At 39.4% G+C, this 12,409-nt stretch overlaps 1 long non-coding RNA gene across 1 annotated transcript in view; it reads right to left on the bottom strand.

The window, feature by feature from the left end:
* Positions 1-5,363: 5,363 nt before the first annotated feature.
* The window catches only part of LOC147175554 (uncharacterized), a 13,542-nt gene continuing 6,496 nt past the window's right edge, over positions 5,364-12,409 (bottom strand). Inside the window, exon 3 of the long non-coding RNA XR_015094530.1 lies at positions 5,364-5,475. This is a non-coding gene — a long non-coding RNA (uncharacterized LOC147175554). The remainder of the gene's footprint in view (positions 5,476-12,409) is intronic.

Genomic DNA, 12,409 nt, shown 5'->3' on the forward strand with positions numbered 1-12,409 from the left:
AGGTGAACTAGTAGCCAAAATGTGAAGTGCTTTGAGGGCCTTGTAAGGTGTAAAAGCGCGATGTAAATGAAGCACCATTTACCATTTCAGTCTATATGCGGACCCAAAAGCCAGCAAGTGAAGCTGACTGACGGTTGCCCCTTAAAAGGAGAATGTTGAACCGGCTGGTCCAGAACGTTCCAAAATGTCATATTTATGACGCCGACAGCATCCATTACGCAATCTTAGACCATAAATAAAAATGGACGTCCAGCATAATTTACTTGCCTCAAAACCTCTTCCCTCCGATCCAAAGATTTATGACTGAATCCATTTCACAAGATTAAGATCTTAAAGGTCCTCTCCGAAAAGTTCTTCCTTGTTCATTTTAATCTGAGAGTGTGTCTTCAATGACTACGCAAGTCGTCGTTTGACTTTTTGACCGATGACCGTGCCTTGACCATCTGGACAGGTGTGTGTTTAACAGCTGAAGCGCGCCTGTCGTTACAGCCGCTTTTGCCAAGATGGATGGAATATTTGCTGGGGTGTTCTTAATCAAACGTGCTGCTTTGGCGTGTAATGTTTGCGCTGCTTTTTATGAGCAAGTGCGTGTTTGCGTTGGCTCCAGTCGAGCTGGTGGACCGTTGAAGGTGACATGGTGGGATTTATTTTAATGATGCGGGTTCTGACTTCTGTAATTGGGAGGAATATATGCTCCATAGGCACTTTATTAGGTACAATAACCTTTTATTGGGCTAAGATCCATTTTTTTAACTTGGGAGTGTGTTTTGTTTTGTTTTTTGAATATGATTGAGATATTCAGATGTTTTAATGATTGAATTCCTTGGGTGGTATGTCGATGTCTTTTCATTGCCCATTGAATATAATCCTAATAGTCACTCACTGCTTTTCCAAATTGAGTGGTCTTTTATTTTCTAAAGGGATCGTGTTTCTTTGAGTTTACACGGGAAGTCTCCAGTACAAACAAAGGCAGGAAAACAAACAAACAAAGTGAGCAGGACGCCGGGTTAATAGCTGAGGGCTGAGGCGGGACCGAGCGGCGGAGCAGCTGGACCTCTTGAGCAGTCACCCGGCTGCCGTCCATACCCAAACACCGCTTACCAATTAGGGGCTTCAGGTGGTCCCACATCCCCCAAGAGATCATATTTGGCTTTGCCGTTGGTATGTTTGGCACAATTGGACGGGATCATATTACTGAAAGCAACGTGTGCCAATGCTTAGTCATCCGGGTCATGGTCATTGAAGGCAACACTTTAGTCCGAAATGATTTTTTTTATTTTTAAGATTAGAAGTTCTGAAGTCAAGGTCTTGACTTTTTTTTTTTTGAGAGCTCAGTATTATTCATTTGGCAGCCTTCCCGAGTCAACATGTCATCATCATCGCTCTTTTTTTTCTTCTTTTTTTTTTTGTACGTGTGCGTGCGAGTTTGTGCTTTTTAATTCACCTGAAACCTGTTAAAAATCCCAAACCCTTCACCTTGACTGCATACTTCAGAGTCCCGCCACAGTCGTTAAGTGTCCGGAGACCAGAGGAAGGATCAAAGGAAATAAAGATGAAACAAAGTGGAATCCAGCACCAACCAGACACCACCTACCACCCACAGAGGTATAAAACCAGAATCTTTCACCAACCCCAGAAACATCAAAATTCCAACACATTAGGGAGACCTCAAGAACCCAGAGGAAAGACTAAAGGAAGGAAGGAGGATAAAGAGAAGGAAGGATAGATGAAGCAGAGAGATTCATCGACTAGTGGGAGAAGCAAATTCTGTTCAGAAGATTATGTTGTGGTGGATCAGGCATGCATGTGAACCTCCACCAAAGAGGGGAGATGTCGGCAAGTTTAATATTTACCGTGTGGAAGACACGCCAGAGAGAGGTACTAAAAAGCGATGGTTTGAGTTGACTGCATCTTTCAGGGATTTTCCAGTTTTTTATGATAGTTCCACATATTTAAGCTCTAGTTGGACCTTCACAGAGGGTTTAGGTCATCCACCTTGTTTTTTAGTTATCGTCCAATCTGCCTTCAATCACGCCCTGTTCCTGACTTTAAATATATATATATTTTTTTAATGTAGACAGTATCTCCAAGTCCACTGAAACAGCACAAAGCCGTATAGGCCTGCTGTTAGTTTGGCATGCGTGTCAGGCATTGTGTGAATACCAGCCCATTATATCTGATAGGCCGCACATTATTTGCCTGCCTCGCGCTACAGAGCTCCTGAAATAACTACAAACGACCACTGAAACAAGAGGAGGCTTTTGTTCACGTCCAGCAGTGCTAATTGTGGATTTGTTCCCAACTGTTCATTGCACTCATTATTATATCTGCTTGTCTTTGGCGTGTGCTTATGTGTATAATCATTAGTTGTTAATGGGCCACAGGCAGCCGTTGGATTGACGGTGACATGCTACAGTATATAAAGGAAAGAGTTGGGAGGAATAGCAACCACGGCCGATAAATAGCACATACGGTTCACTTCCTTAAAAGCTAAATCTTTAAATTTTCACTGTGATTTGGCTCCCAGTAACTAATGAAACCATTCACCCAGTTTACGAATCGAGCTCAAACGTACATATGACACGCATTTTTGTTTTGGATAGAGCTCCTGTGCATTTCCACGAGAGAGGTCCTCATTCTTGCAGTTATTCCAAATAAATGTCATTTCCAGCTCCAGCTGTAATAATAGCTCACAAATTTCCCCCAAATGACTTTTTTATGAAAGAGCTGAAATCCTGAGAGATTACTCTCACACAAGTTCCACCCTTCGATTTTGGTGTTTACATATCACTTCCTCTGAGGTTTTACTAGAGTCTGTGCACATGGTGCTAAGACTCTCCTAAATATTGCTATTGTTATTACTCTTAGGCCAATGAAATTCCTCGCTCAAAAACTCAAACCGTGCTTGGCAGCTGTGTTGATTCTGGTTAAATGTACAAACGGTACTGAAGCCCAAATATTGACCTCCGAATTTTTCATCAATTCATCTCTTTGTAACCTGTTTCCCTCCTGAAATTTGGGAGGTGCGTCTACCATGAGTCTGTCTCAAGAAGCCATCCCGGAAAGACACAGGCGGTCTTCCATTTTGGGTTGAAGCATCCATTTCAATCATTTTGGCCATTTCCATATATAATTTATCCAATTGCTACCAAATTAGAATCATGTTTACTGTGCAGCGGCGTATTAGGGTCACATACTTTTTATATTTTTTTAGGGGGGTAATATTTCGAGAAAGAACTCACAAATTTACAGGAAATAAACTTGCAAATTTGTAACATTATAAAGTGGCAAATTTTCAAGAAAAAAAACGTTGTAAATTTACAAGAAATAAACTCGTAGATTTGCGTCGCTATAGTCTGGACGAAGTGCTGGCTTTTGTCCACCAGAAGCTAACGTGAGGATTCGTACTCTTTATAAAATGAAAAGACAGGATGGAGACGGATTTTTTCTTAAAGTTTACTCGGCTGGTAGAGCGACAACACGTCCTGACCCACTATCAGCTGACTAACACTAACCAATCAGAAGCTAGCATTATTTTGGTAAATGCAAGTGAATAACTGAGAACAGCAGATTCGATGCATCAACTTAGTTACTTGTACAGAAAAAAAAAGTGTGACATGAACCTGAAGATGTCTAACCCAGGTTTAGGCAATTTAGATATTTACAGTGTGGCAATGTTCACCGCAGCGGCATAAAAATCAGACAAAGGCGGTCCTGCTCCTGTACGACAAGACTTTAACGTTGACGCCAATTTGTGGGGCTTCACATGGAGTAATTTCATTAGGAAATGTATAAATGCCGTCAGGAAACTGTAAGGGCTTGACAGCATACAATGCTCTCACAGTTCTTAGTTTGCTGTGACCTGCGGAGGTTTGTTGGCTTCCTGGCAGGGGAACCAGGGGCGCTGGGGGAAAGACAAACATCAGGCCGTGCCACCAAGCACTCTGGACTCCAGTGGACAATCTCTCCCTTCTCTGAAGTTTGCATGACCTAAATCCAACTCACTCTCGAAAGTCTAAATCGTAACGTCAGGTGAATCATCAAATCTCCACATTTTCACGGTCTGCTGCTACTTCCCAACTTCATTTCGACAGACAACATTCCCAGAGAGCAGGCGACCTCGCTCTACACTAAAGATGTCTAATGTTACCATTATAAGAAGCAAAAGTTGATCACTTCTTACATTTCGCGCAGTCCTGATGCCGTCCTCTTCTTTTAATGAAACCAGTCCCAACTTAAATTAAAGTCCCTGTAAAGTGAAAAATTAAATGTCTGGGAAAATGGATGTTCTGCTTGAAAGCAGCCATGTCCTCAGACTGCCCTCAGATTAAAAAAGAAAGAAAGAAAGAAAAAAAAAGAACACTCACAGCCAACAACGAGGCACTCTAAAGTGGTCACACCAGCAGACTATCCAAAGGGAAGAAGCATTTTCGGTAGCTAGCTAACGCAATTGCATCGAATGCAAGCAAAGACATAAACGGTCATACAGTATCTCTGTTATATTTAATTATATCTTTCCATAGGACAACGCGGACGAAATGACATTTCGAAATAAGAGTGAAAATGTATTGTTCCCTTATTAAGTCAAAATAGAGCCATTAACACACCTGCTCCCTATTCAAACCTGAGACATTTTAATACTAATGAGTCAGATGACACTCGGGAGGGAAAAATAATAACTGCTGAATTTGGACATTTTCACTTGGGGGTGTACTCACTTTTGTTGCCTGGGTTTAGCTTTTAATGGCTTTTGTGTGATACTGTTTATAGTGGGGGAGGGCTGGCTCTGCCAGAGCCCCATTTGGCCCCATTTACCTCACCCCACAAACAAAAAAAACAAAAAAAAGTCAGGAAAGTCTCAACAACTGAGTTCTACGTGATTTCTTAGTCTACTCACGTTTCCAGAAATCATTTTATATTAAAAGCAAAGCTCTGAATTGACTTTACAGGCTCCTTAAAACAATTTAACACCAAGATGAATGTTTAATGTCAGGCCACAAGCAAAGAACGGCAGCGGTTCCGAGTCGTTGCCTGTGAGCCACTTGCATAAATTCCTGGCCTGCAATATAGATAATCCTTTTTTCAGGATCATCCTCCTTTTTTCCGCGGCAATGGGAAGCGTTTGCAAAGGGTCGACCCACCGGATCGAGTCCCTCGTGGCAGCAGCCGCACATGTTCAACTGCAATCCTTGGCTGCTTGAAAAGGCACCGAGCTGTAACACTGCTGCAATGAAATGCTATCAAAAGCTAAATTAATAAAAAAATGAGGTCAGCTGCACTCTTGGGCCACGCTCGCTTTTTAAAGACCTGTTAAAGGCGTAAAATAGAATCCATAAACACATTTCCAATCCTTTTTTATTTTATTTTTTTGTGGTCACATCAGCACTTGCAAGTTTTGGAATGCGCCCTACCATGGAGGGTCGTGTTCTTCGGGACCATCAACTTGGGTCCGTGCCAGTTCACTTCTTTCCACACCTGCGATGGGGAAAGGTGATTGTGGTTTAGTTGGGATCTTTGGGAAAAGTGGAACCCTCTCACAGGTCACATTCCGTACATTCCTGGAGTTTCTGAGGCATCTTGGAAAAGTTGAGGCGCAGTATTGCATCGTTTTCTAAGTTAGCTTCAATTCCCCAAAGTTCCTGCTGGGACTAAAATCCATAGAAATATATCATGTATTGGCATAGAATCAATACGTATAGTCAGGCCCGGTGGGCCGGCGCCGATACAGTGCTTTTTATGATCCTTTTCCTCCATTTTACCCCAGGAGACTGGCCAACAATTTAGAGGGACTAGTCCATGAATCCATTTCAAATATAGACAGCAAACTGAACCAAAATAAGTCAATATCAGTGGCAGAACTATGCGTCAGGCGAGGGGATCAGGAGTCGGGCTGGTGGGCTTAAGTCAAAATGGAGAACTCGCCACCAAGTTGACTCTTCAGTGCTCTCATGTCTGTCCTCAGACAGGTCCGCCTTTCTTGTATATAAGCAACGTGTCGCGGGAAGACTTTCCACACAGTCAGTCAGATTTTGGGCCTTGGTCCACACACAAAGCGCACCTCACTATTAGGCGCACCGTCGATTTTTGAGAACAATTTAAGACTTTTAAGTGTGCCTTATAGTCATGAAAATACGGTACACGCTTGCCTGTGCCGACTTACTTTTTTGTTGTTTATATCAGCTGGGATAGTTCACCTCTGACCCTATTGAGGACACAGGTTTTTGAGGATGGATGGAGATCAGATGTAGGGTTTTAAAATGATCTCAAGAGGAAGTACCATTTTTCTTTTGGCTAATTGGTTAGAGAGTAAGAATTTGAATGATTAGAAAAGAAAGTACACTCTAAAAAGAGGACTGTTGATCAACTTTATTGAATTACTTCAAGTGGTAAAACACAATTGAATGAATCAAAGCTAATAATATATTCAGTTTAATGACCTCATATTTAATTAAACTTAATATATTAACTTGGATTAACTTAATTCAATTGTGTGTTCAATTGTGTCTTACCACTTGAAGTAATTCAATTAAGTTGGTCAACAATTTTCTTTTTAGACTTAAGTTGGTTCAACAATTCTCTTTTTAGATTGTACTTTCTTTTCTAATCATTAACATTTTTACTCTCTACCCAATTAGCCAAAAGAAAAAAGGTACTTCCTCTTGTGATCTCCATCAATCCTCAAAAACTTTATTGAATTACTTCTAGTGGTAACACACAATTGAATTAATTTAATCCAAGTTGATATATTAAGGTTAATTAATTATGAGGTAATTAAACTGAATATATTATTAGCTTTGATTAATTCAATTGTGTCTTACCACTTGAAGTAATTCAATTAAGTTGGTCAACAATTTTATTTTTAGACTTTTTAGAGTGTACTTTCTTTTCTAATCATTAACTCATTTACAGCCATAAATTAATTTAAAAAAAAGATTATTAAAAATTAAAGGTAAGAGGCGATTTTTAAAAAAAAAAATGTAATTAATCACATGACTTCACTAGTTAACTCACGATTAATCACAATTTTTTACATCTGTTCTAAATAGAATAAAAAAAATCTAGGTTTTCATACTCTTTTTAACAAAAGTGGGACAAAAAATTTAAACTAATAGAAATAGTTCAAATTAATTTTTGACGTCTATAGCCATCAATGGAAGTGAATAAATAAAAAAGAAAAGAAAAGATTATTAAAAATTCAGGGCGTCAGGCGATTAAAGTTTTTAATCGTAATTAATCGCATGCCTTCACTAGTTAACTCGCGATTAATCACAAATTTCTGTTCTAAATGTACAATAAAAAAAATTCTAGGTTTAATACAATTGTTAACAAATGTGGATTTTTTTTAAACTAATAGAAATAGTTCAAATGAATTTTTGACGTTTATATCCGTCAATGGCAGTGAATGAGTTAGTTTTTACTCTCTACCCAATTAGCCAAAAGAAAAAGGTACTTCCTCTTCTTCCTCGTTTTAAAACCCTACATCTGATCTCTATCCATCCTCAAAAACTTTCAATTACTTCTAGTGGTAACACACAATTGAATTAAGTTAATCCAAGTTAATATATTAAGTTTAATTAATTATGAGGTCATTAAACTGAATATATTAGCTTTGATTAATTCAAATGTGTCTTACCACTTGAAGTAATTCAATGAAGTTGGTCAACAATTTTCTTTTTAGACTCAAGTTGGTTCAAGAATTCTCTTTTTAAAGTGTAATTCTCTCTGGAGAGAATTAGGAAATTATAATAATCATCATAGAGGCCATTTGCTTCGTCACCCCCCCACGTGGTATAAGTGATCATATTCCGGTTAAATATTCATAAATGAAGCCAATTACATTCACACATTGGGAAGGCGATGATTGACAAGAAAAATCTTCTCATCTTGCCAATGTGTTTGCAACCCAATTTTCATGTGGCAGCCCTTTCGGCTTTCCTTAAAATAACACTTCTCGCCTGCAGTGTTGCTGCTTGTCAAAAGTAGGACACTACATTCTTGTGGCGGCTCGTCTGAGAAGCTGTCAAGGACGGAAAGTAACAAAAAGAACATATTCGGCGTCCTCGGGTCCCTTGAATTGGCGCAATTGATGACCTCTTGGGGGTTACAACATGTCCAAAAATTGAGCTATTATTGACACAACCGCAAAAGCGCAAAATTCAGTGGACAAAACAGGATGATATTTGCCCATATTTGGTCATCCGGTACAATTAGCCATTTGTCAGTTGCAATGATTTCTGGGTAATGTAGTGTGCTATAGTAGCTGAAAGAAAGCCTTTCTTGAGATCCACCTACGCACAAATGACCGTTTAATATACCGGTACTTATTCCACATACTTTCCTGGCGCCATGACCAAAAGTCCTGAAGGTACACTTACAAGTTGAACTGGATCTTTGTCACGCTTGTCTCCATCTGCCTGCAGCTCATGTTCACATTTTAATATTTCACTTTTACAATTCCTTGTAGTGACATTGTTGCCGCCTTGGGCACAGACCCGTGTTTGTATTATGCGCAAGAGTATTCAAAGCGTGGAAAAAGGGCCGTCTGGACCATAAATGACACCGATTTGGCATTAGGGCTGCAGAGGCCGACGGGCAAGTCACACATGCACGGCCCTCATCCTGGCTTAGTCAGTGCTTGCTCGGTGAAATAAAACAAAAGCAAACAGCGAGGGATGGGCGTGCTGATAACCATCTGGCAGTGGCAGCATTTCCACAGGACGCGGGGCTTGGAAGAAGAGGGAGGGGGTAAAAAAAGAAAGAAAAAGTTTTCAACAAAATGGTACAGTTCAGATTGGTCTTTGGAAAGTAAGCCTTGATCTGGGTTGTGTTTCCATTATTGACTGTGTACACTAAGTTGGACGTCGCACTGTTATCGGCGTCATACAGCTTCGGAGTCGATTAGTCAACTATTCGACTTTACTACTCTGCAAAGACATTTAACGTTGCAGTATGAATATTTTCTTGTTGGAAAAAAGTCCTAATTAAAAAAGAAATTTCAGATTACTATTTGCACCAAAAAACAAACAAAGCCTAGATATATTTAAATAATGAGACCAAGGACATTCTGGTCCAGCACACTTGAGATGGAATTTAGGTGAAAGTGGCCCCTGAATTTAAATGAGTTTGACATATCTATGTAGCATTTCTGTTGTTGTAATGCATTATTCCACCATAGGGTGCGACAAAACTTACTAAAGGAGTTGATAGAGAGAGTTTGGCCAACTCGGTTTCAGCAGGGTAAAAAGATGGCATCTTTGTGTCATGTGACCAGCAGTTGCCCAATCACAGCGTAGAGTACTACGCCATCTTGTTACCCTGCCGAAACCGAGTTGGCCAAACTCTCTCTAACGACGGCTCTGCTCACTCCAGCTTTCAAGCTTGAACTCGACAAATTGCTTATCATGTTTTTTGGGAATCTTGTCTTCCAGTCAAGAAGACTGTGTGGGAAGTGTTGTAATTTGCTGAAAATAGCATAGTGTGTGTGTGTATATATATATATATATATATATATATATATATATATATATATATATATATATATATATATATATATATATATATATATATATATATACACACACACACACAATATAGTATATATATTATAGTAGGCTACAAAAAATCTTTCAATGTTGAACATAGTTGACACATTGATATGGTGTAGTTCATTTGTATTCCGATTTTTCTGAACGGAACATTCAGTACGGCACATCGGCGTATGAAATTACAGGGAACATATTAGGCAAGAGATAGATGGATCTGTCTGTCATTCTAGCTACATGTGTACTGTAAACAAATACAGTGCAGCTCAATATCTGGCTAGTAGTTCGCCGTGGTGAGCAATATGTTTTTGGTAGCCCAACAAAATTGCTTGACAAGGCAATGCAAGTGATTCATTAAAAAAAACTATAGTAAATCCATTAGAAAAATGTGTGAAATTATGTAACTGTAAAATAGAAGTACTATAGATCATTTGTATTTTAGTTTGTTATTATAAATTTAAATGTAATAAATCAACCAATTATTTACAAAAATTTATAAAAAAAATTAAGGTGAGAAAATTGCTGATTTTATATATATATATATATATATATATATATATATATATATATATATATATATATAACCATCAACAAATTAGCAAATAATGAACCAATTTTAAGAAAAAAACAAATATTATTCCAATTGATATAATCCTCAATGAAACTCTCACTTCCTAAAAGCCACAGGAGAGGCCGGGACATAATTCAAACCCAGAATCTCAGAACTGCGAGGCAGGCGTGCTTATCACTAGGTCACCGCGCTGCTTGGACTGATATGGTGACACTGAAATCCAAAGAAACATGTTATTATTACCTTGAAGTTCTCCATGTGGTTTGTGTGTGTAGGAATATTCCACTAACACACGCACGCATTCTAACCTTGACCCTAAAATCCCTTAACCTTTGAACTCGCGTAAAACAAAAATGTCAAAGTCAAAAATGCCCATGCAATTTTAGCCCATAAAGAGGTGATATTATGCACACTCATAGGGGTCAAGGGTCACCATTAGGTGTCAGACGGCTCCACAGTGGAGCGGCGGACAAACTATTACAATATTTACGAGTCATTTTCAAATGGTGCACCAACATTTGCTTTTGAGTTGGTTTGTTGAGATGACATCAAGATGGATGCATAGTTAGTTCTTGATGACTCTTACATCCGTTTGGAAACGAATCTTCAGCTTTGATAGTTTTGAGCATTTTTTTATACGGATGACGGCAGTTTTTATCTTTTTAATAACACCATCACGTCACAAAATAATGTACAAAAACACTGTAGGGTAAATTACTCTGCGTCGTGTTACAGGTTTGCTCTCGCGCTATAAGTAAAATAAATAAATTAATTAATTAATTAACAGTTAATAACTGATGTTGTTCTCGTCTTTTCTGAGTGTAATTCTAGTCTTGACCACAAGAGGTTGGCACGCAAGATCTGATATGGTGTAAATTTGAAAGAAGATGAAGAAAACCCGGAATTATTATTTCATGTAAGTTTGAAATGTAGGTCAGTGCTTCTGATAGTTGTTTGGGCCAGCTAAGAAGGCCTTGAAGGTCATCAAATAGGAAAATTCCTTGATATCATCAAAGAGAGCCTTACTGTAGTGTAAACAGTGTTCTCTTGCTACATGGCAGTTCGGTGATTTCAGCTTCACTATCACGGGGTTTTCATCCATCCATCCATCCATTTTCTTAACTGCTCACAAGTGTCGCGGGGGTGCTGGAGCCTATCCCAGTTGTCTTTGGGCACCCATTTGTGGCCATAAATGTATCTATTGTCCGTATAATTCACAATTTCGCAGATTTTCTTGCTATTTTTAAGTTGGACCAGTCAAAAAATATTGTTTTTTTTTATATGACAAATTTGTGACCAAGAACATTAGAGCTCCTCGCCCCCCAAAACCCATGAATCTTCCTCTTCTTCTTCGTAATGGAAGATGAAGAACTTCCGTTGGAAGTGCAATGATTTACAGTGCCGATATTTTTTCTTTATTTTGCATTCTAAAAGTTACATTTATTAAGAGTAAGTGTTTAGAAAATTCACCTATAATGAACCTAAGAATCACCCGTGAAAAAAAGAGGGACCCACTGTATTGTATGCTTATCAATCAAACAGGCATCCTTGACATCGTATGGCAGACCTGCAGGTTTTGAGTCACACAATAGAAGTCGAGGTCACTCGCAGAACACACGTAAGTACGAGTCTTAAGAGAGCTGACAAGGCAACAAAACAGCGCTGTCGAGCGCTTGTCCATCAGTTGAAGCCAACACTACTTCACTGTCTTCTGCACAATCAGCGCAGTGTGGAGTGATCCGGCCAACAGCCGCAAGCAACCATCCCCCCCCTCACAATCCCCCCCTCTCCTCCCGACTGCATTTTTGGGCATTGGAGCCACTCAGCAGTGGATGATGCACACGAGGCCTGCGAGGCGACGGCCGGAATGTCGATGGCGTCTCTGTCATTGCGGATATAAGCTGTCACCGTCGGGATGGTGTGAGATTTAAAAAGATGCTCTCGCTGCTTACATTAAGTGCTCTCAGTTTGCGCAGTCACGCGTGGGTCAAGACGAATGACCCCTTTCGCGATGCCACTGAAAAAGCAATTGAGATGGACAATGTAGCGGATTAGATGACGATATAGAATACATACCAGAGCATTGTTCATCGTCAGCACTTTTGTAATCAAGGTTGCGTTCGGTCATGGTTCATTCCAAAGGACAGACTTAAAAGATGTATTATTTTAAAATAAATCCAAACATAAAGCATATTCTTATTTTAGCCTCTGTTCTTTTGCTTTCAAAAGAGTCTTTTTGAAGCCTCGCCACTCCAAAGACTTGCCGGGACTTTGTTCTGCTCTCTTTTGGTTTATA

Source organism: Leptonotus elevatus, chromosome 4 (assembly GCF_054856555.1).
Source record: "Leptonotus elevatus isolate MCC_2025b chromosome 4, RoL_Lele_1.0, whole genome shotgun sequence".
In the NCBI taxonomy this organism is placed as follows: Eukaryota; Metazoa; Chordata; class Actinopteri; order Syngnathiformes; family Syngnathidae; genus Leptonotus; species Leptonotus elevatus.